The sequence below is a fragment of the Mirounga angustirostris genome, unplaced genomic scaffold (genome assembly GCF_029215605.1).
Source record: "Mirounga angustirostris isolate CCGP_5_RB_7025 unplaced genomic scaffold, mMirAng1.0.hap1 SCAF_13, whole genome shotgun sequence".
In the NCBI taxonomy this organism is placed as follows: domain Eukaryota; kingdom Metazoa; phylum Chordata; class Mammalia; order Carnivora; family Phocidae; genus Mirounga; species Mirounga angustirostris.
Genome location: NW_026991721.1, coordinates 21,680,495 through 21,686,316, shown reverse-complemented (window position 1 = coordinate 21,686,316; position 5,822 = coordinate 21,680,495). Strand labels below are relative to the sequence as shown.

Below are 5,822 nucleotides of genomic sequence, written 5' to 3'. Positions count from 1 at the left end.
GTTAGTCTCTCCTTTCAAGTTTTGAAATCAAGTACTTATTTCTCCTCTCTAGCTATGAAAGTCCTAAATGGCATCTTCTTACAATAGAAGGCTGTTTCATCTATGTTGAAAATCTGTTGTTTAGTGTAGCCACCTTCATTAATTATCTTAATTTATCAAAAAGATAACTTTATATTTCATGTGATAATAGAAGCAAGGTATTGGGTGATTACAGCATGTGGATAAAGAGAATGAATGACAGCTTTGCCAAAGGGGATGGGAAGGAAAATTTTAGAATACTGTTATGTACTACATATGAAGCAATACATGTGAAAGTGTTGCTAAGTTAATTAAAATATATAATACATGCTATAGGATTACCACTAAAATTATTTTTAAAGAAATATGATTTAGACTTCTGCCTATCCCACTACCCTTATTCCCTCTGGACCATGCTCTAACCTCAGCCTGCTCAACTAGGCTGAAACCCCGCTGGCTCCGAAATGCCGGCTTACCACTCTTCTCCCATGAACCCTGACACCAAACTCATTGGAAACATGGCACTGTTGCCTAACACAGATCAGTTCAAAGGACCTGCCCCTAGGGAGACAAAAGATACAGATATTGTAGATGAAGCCATCTACTACTTCAAGGCCAATATCTTCTTCAAAAACTATGAGATTAAGAATGAAGCTGATAGAACCTTGATATATATAACTCTCTACATTTCTGAGTACCTAAAAAAAAAAATATATATCAAAACAAAAACAAAAAACCTCCAAAAGTGCAATTCCAAAAGACAAAGTGAGAAAGAAGTGTATATACAGGGAATCACTAATTTTCCCATTCCTAGAGAGCCTGGTTTTCCACTTAATGTAATTTATACTAAACCTGCAAACAAGAAGATGAGGTTATGAGCAGCAGTTGAGACAAGAGACTGGACTGACTTTGTGAGAAAGTTTTTCACCCTCAATGATAAACCCACCAAGTGCTGGACTTGCTTTTTGAAGAGACAGTTCATGAACAAGAGGGCCTCAGGACCTGGACAGTAAAAGGAGCCTGGGCAGACACTGTTTCCACAACCATGGGCAGCATTTTACAGCAAGATGCACACAGTTCTTTCCCTGTATTTTGATACAGTTTTATACAGAAGAGAGCATGTCTCACTTAAAAGAACTCTTGATCAAAAATTTGGGTTGAGGAGGGAAGAATGGGTTGTCAAAGTGTGATTTTAAATATTCTGTAGTTTGAAGCTGGTGCTTAGTAACAGTAAGTGATAATAAAGAAATTATAACATTAAAAAAGAAATATAATTTATACTTTAAGGGAGAGATAAAATGAAATCAAAATGTTCCATTAAAAACAGATAAAGACAGGAGAAAAGGAATAATAAAGTTATAAAAAAACCCAAAATCAATGAGTATAAAACATTATAAACATGAGAAATAGTAATCCAACTATATCAATACTCAATTTAAATGTGACTTGACTAAATACACCAATTAAAAGATAGGAATCATCAGAGCAGATTAGAAAATAGTACCCAACTTTATTTTTCTGCAAGAAATACCCTATAAATATAAAGACTGACCTGGGCTGAAAGTAAGGAGACGGAGGAAGATATACCATGCTACAACTAATAATAATAATAAATAATAATAATAATATCTGGAATAGCCTTTTTAATTTCAGACAAAACAGATTTGAGAACAAGAAAGGTTATCAGGGATAAAGAGGGACATTGTGTAATGATAAAGGAGTCAATTCTCCAAGATAACACAGAAATCTTCCATGTGTATATACCTAACAAGAAAGCACCAAAACACAGGAAGCAAAAACTGACAGACCTGAAAGGAAATATAGAAAAATCTACTCTTATAGAGACACAAAATCCACTATGTTAGTAATTAATATATCATGTAGTCAGAAAATTGATAAAGATATAAATTACCTGAACAGAGCTATCAATTGAATTGATCTAATTGTCATTTATACAATACTCCTTCCAACTGTAGCAAAATACACATGCTTCTTAAATTCATATGGAACATCCATCAAAATAGACTACATAGTAGGTCATTCAAAACCCTTAATGCATTTAAAAGAATAATGTTAAGGGTTGAAAAGATATGATGAAGCTCTAACCCTGAATTTGAAATAGTGATTTGCAGATATAATCAAGATGAGGACACTAGAGTGAGCCCTAATCTAATCTAGCTGGCGTGCTTGTAAGAAGGGAACAAGATAGAGACATACAGGGAGTAAACAGCCAAGTGAAGATGAAGGCAGAGATGGGAATTATGTTAACCACAAGCCAAGGGACACCAGGGGCTACTGGAGGCTGGGATATGTTTAAGGAAGGCTTGCTCCTCCCCTTGAGTCTTCAGAGGGAGCATGGCTGACTTTGAACTTCTAACGTCCCAAAATGTGAATGAATAATTTTTTGTTGTTTTAAGCTGTTCAGTTTGTGGTACTTTGTTACAGCAGCCCTAGGAAACAGATACAAATAGAAATCATACAAGGTGTATTCTCTGACCACAATGGAATTAAACTCGAAAATAAGAAGAGAAAGACTGCCAGGATATACACAAATATATGGAAATTAAATGATACATTTCTAAATAACCCAAGGATCAAAGAAGAAGTCTCAATAGAAATTTAAAAAGTATATTTTGAACTAAATGAAAATGAATACACAACTTATCAGAATCTGTGGAATGAAGCAAAAGTATTGTTTAGAGAGAAATCTGTTCCTTTAAATGCATACTTAAGAAAATAAATATGAAATATATAAATCAACAACCTAAGTTTGCATCACAGGAAAATAGTAAAAGAAGGGCAGTTTAAGCTGAAAGTAAGTAGGAAGAACAAGATACTAAAATTAGAGGAGAAATCAATGAAATTTAAAACAAGACAACCATAGAGAAAATCAACAAAATCTCAAACTAGTTCTTAGAGAAGATCAATAACATTGATATATCTGTACTCAAGTTAACCAATTGGGACAAGGAGAAGAGAGACAGAGAGAAAGTCAGGAGAGAGAAGAAAAAAAGACAAGACAAAGCACAGATTATCACAAATGAAAAGAGGTCATCACTAATGACCCCACAGACATTAAAACAATAATAAAGGAATGTTTTCTACAAATATATACCCACACATTTGTAATTTATATGAAAAGGAACAATTCTTGAAGGACACAAACTACCAAAACTCAAATAAGGGAAAATAGATAACCAGAAAGATCCTATATCTATTATAGTAATTGAATAAAAAAATTAATAACCTTCCAATAAAGAAAGTACAAAGCACAGATGGTTTGACTGGCAAATTCCACTAAATATTTAAATAAGAAATTATCCTAATTGTCCAAACTTTGTTCAAGAAGATAGAAGCAGCAGGAACACATCTTACCTTGTTCTTATGAAGCCAGCATTATCCTAATCCAAAATCAGATAAAAAGAAAATTTCAAAAAAGAAAATCTAAAGACCAATATCTCTACTAAACATAGTTGCATAAATTCTCAACAAATATCTATATCAAATCCAATAATATAGAGAAGTAATTATATACCACAACCAAGTTGGTAATTCCAGGTTTGGAAGGCAATTAATGTAATCAATTAATGTAATCTACCACTTCAAAAAGTTAAAAAAAAAAACATTTAATTTTATTAAGTTTTTAATTTCAATTCTAGTGTAGTTAACATACAGTGTTATGTTATTTTCAGGTGTATAATATAGTGATTCAACACTTCCATTCCCTCCTGTGAAAAAATATAAACAATTATATTTACCTTAATATTGCAGCAGTTCCTTTACTTTGCAACCCTTATCTCCTCCCAAAAAGTCTACACACATAAAATTATTTCTCAGATCTGAATGCTCTCTCATATTACTTTCTGATTGGGCAATCTATAGCAGAACAATGAATTCACTATATTAAGGATCCCTGGATGGCTGGTAGGGGGAGAAGTTGAGGTGAGAGTTTAGTTGGAAAGCTTAAAGATCAACTTTAGACCTCAAATAATGTTTCTCAAAATTGATACAATTGCCTAGTGCATAGTTTGAGTACTTAATCTCTAAGGCAAAATCTCATTGCTTTGGAAGAGTAAATAAAATCTCAGCCATTATGTAAGTATGTTGTATACTTATATACAACTCTCCAGAGTATATTGTAATTGAACATTATGTACAAAGTCTCTGTTTTGCATATTTTTCTTATATAAATTATTCCTCTATAAATGATATCTGTCTAGTCACACATACCTGGGTGTATCACATATATAATGTGTTAAAGGCTCATTAAACAGACCAAAACATGAATTTCAGGAAGTGTTGCATGTAGTTTTTGCCAAGTTACCATAATTTTCCATTTTAGTTCCCTGAAAAATCCTAACAAGAGTACTGCTTCCAACAGGGGGGCTATCGAAATCCAATACCATCACAGAGGATTTTGAAAAATGGCTCAAGAGCTTTGAAAATTTGTATTGGATTCATTTGCCATCTAAATCATGAGAGGACTGGAATAGAGCAGCTCTAAAATGTAATCTTATGCATTCATTCTCTGTGAAAGGATATTCCAAAATTGAAGCAGGCATCACTAAGAATGTCCTTCAAATAGGGTCAAAGGATATTGAGGAAGCAGGGCCTAAGCACATCTCCTGTTTCAATTCTTGGAACACCATTAGCTCTTGACTTTTGTCAGTTGCAACTTGCCAATTGCACCTTACCCACCTCCTGAATACATCCTTCTACTTTGGACCAAAATCAAGATAGCATAGGTTAGCTGAATAGCCAATCCTATATCAGATCATTTAACTCTGTCAGCACCATTCATGATTGTTATCCCAGTTATGTAACCTTGTGGTTTTGCCTTTGAATTTCATTCAACTATGTCCTTCCCAGATTGTGTCCCTTACACCCCAAATAAATGCTTTTAGTTGCTTTACAGCTTCCTCTTAGTCGATCTGATTCCAAAAGATACAGAGTGCAGTGTTAAATTAATTAAACAAGGCATCCATTAGACCGACGTGGTGCTCTATATAAGCAAACCAAAATGTAAGTCTCTAAATGCTTCAAGGTTGTAAAATCAAAACACTAAGGATAACCAATCACAAATAGTCAACTAGTCTTTAAGCGATAGCCAATCAAATATTTCCCTTCTTTGCATTTTTTTTTTTTAAATTAAGTCTTTCCCCAGCCTCCATGTAAGTGGAGCACTCCTAACCACTTCCAGGTTGGCACTGCCCAATTTCAATAGACTTGTGCTCAAATAAACTCTTAAAATTTCTAGTATGCCGCAGTTTATCTTTTTAATCTTATCTTTTTTTTTCTGCCTTACTGTATCTGTTAACAGTTCACAGCACAAAAAAGAAAAGAAGGGGACTTCCCCAAACAGTAATACTGTCATTCCTCAAATCATATAACTCGGTTTCAAGATGAGGCTGAGAAACCCAATTTCTTTACTTCAAGTTCAGGGTTTTACAAGCATGTTGCAGGTTGAACTGTTATGCTTTGAGTCATCAATGGTCCTCAGAGATTCTGGGATAACCATGAAAGCAAAATCCTGTGAAGATTTATATAGATCACAGGACACTCTCTTTTCTCCAGGCAGGGAAGAATAGAAACATTTGCTGTCCATGCTTTCCTGGCAGGCAGTGTTGTTTATGTCATGTTTAGCAAGCAGAACTTGATGTTCTGATTATCTCAAGATTTCTGAAGCTCAAACCAACAACTTAATTTTGAGAGTCCTAAGGTGCTTAATACGACAATACCAGAAGGAAATGTAGAGCAGTATTAACTTCCTAAAATACCAAGAATGAGAAATATGAGTGATAAAT

At 34.0% G+C, this 5,822-nt stretch overlaps 1 pseudogene; it reads left to right on the top strand.

Moving 5' to 3' along the window:
* The first annotated feature begins 482 nt into the window (after positions 1-482).
* On the top strand, positions 483-1,031 carry LOC123856434 (actin-related protein 2/3 complex subunit 3-like; annotated as a pseudogene).
* Positions 1,032-5,822: the final 4,791 nt, after the last annotated feature.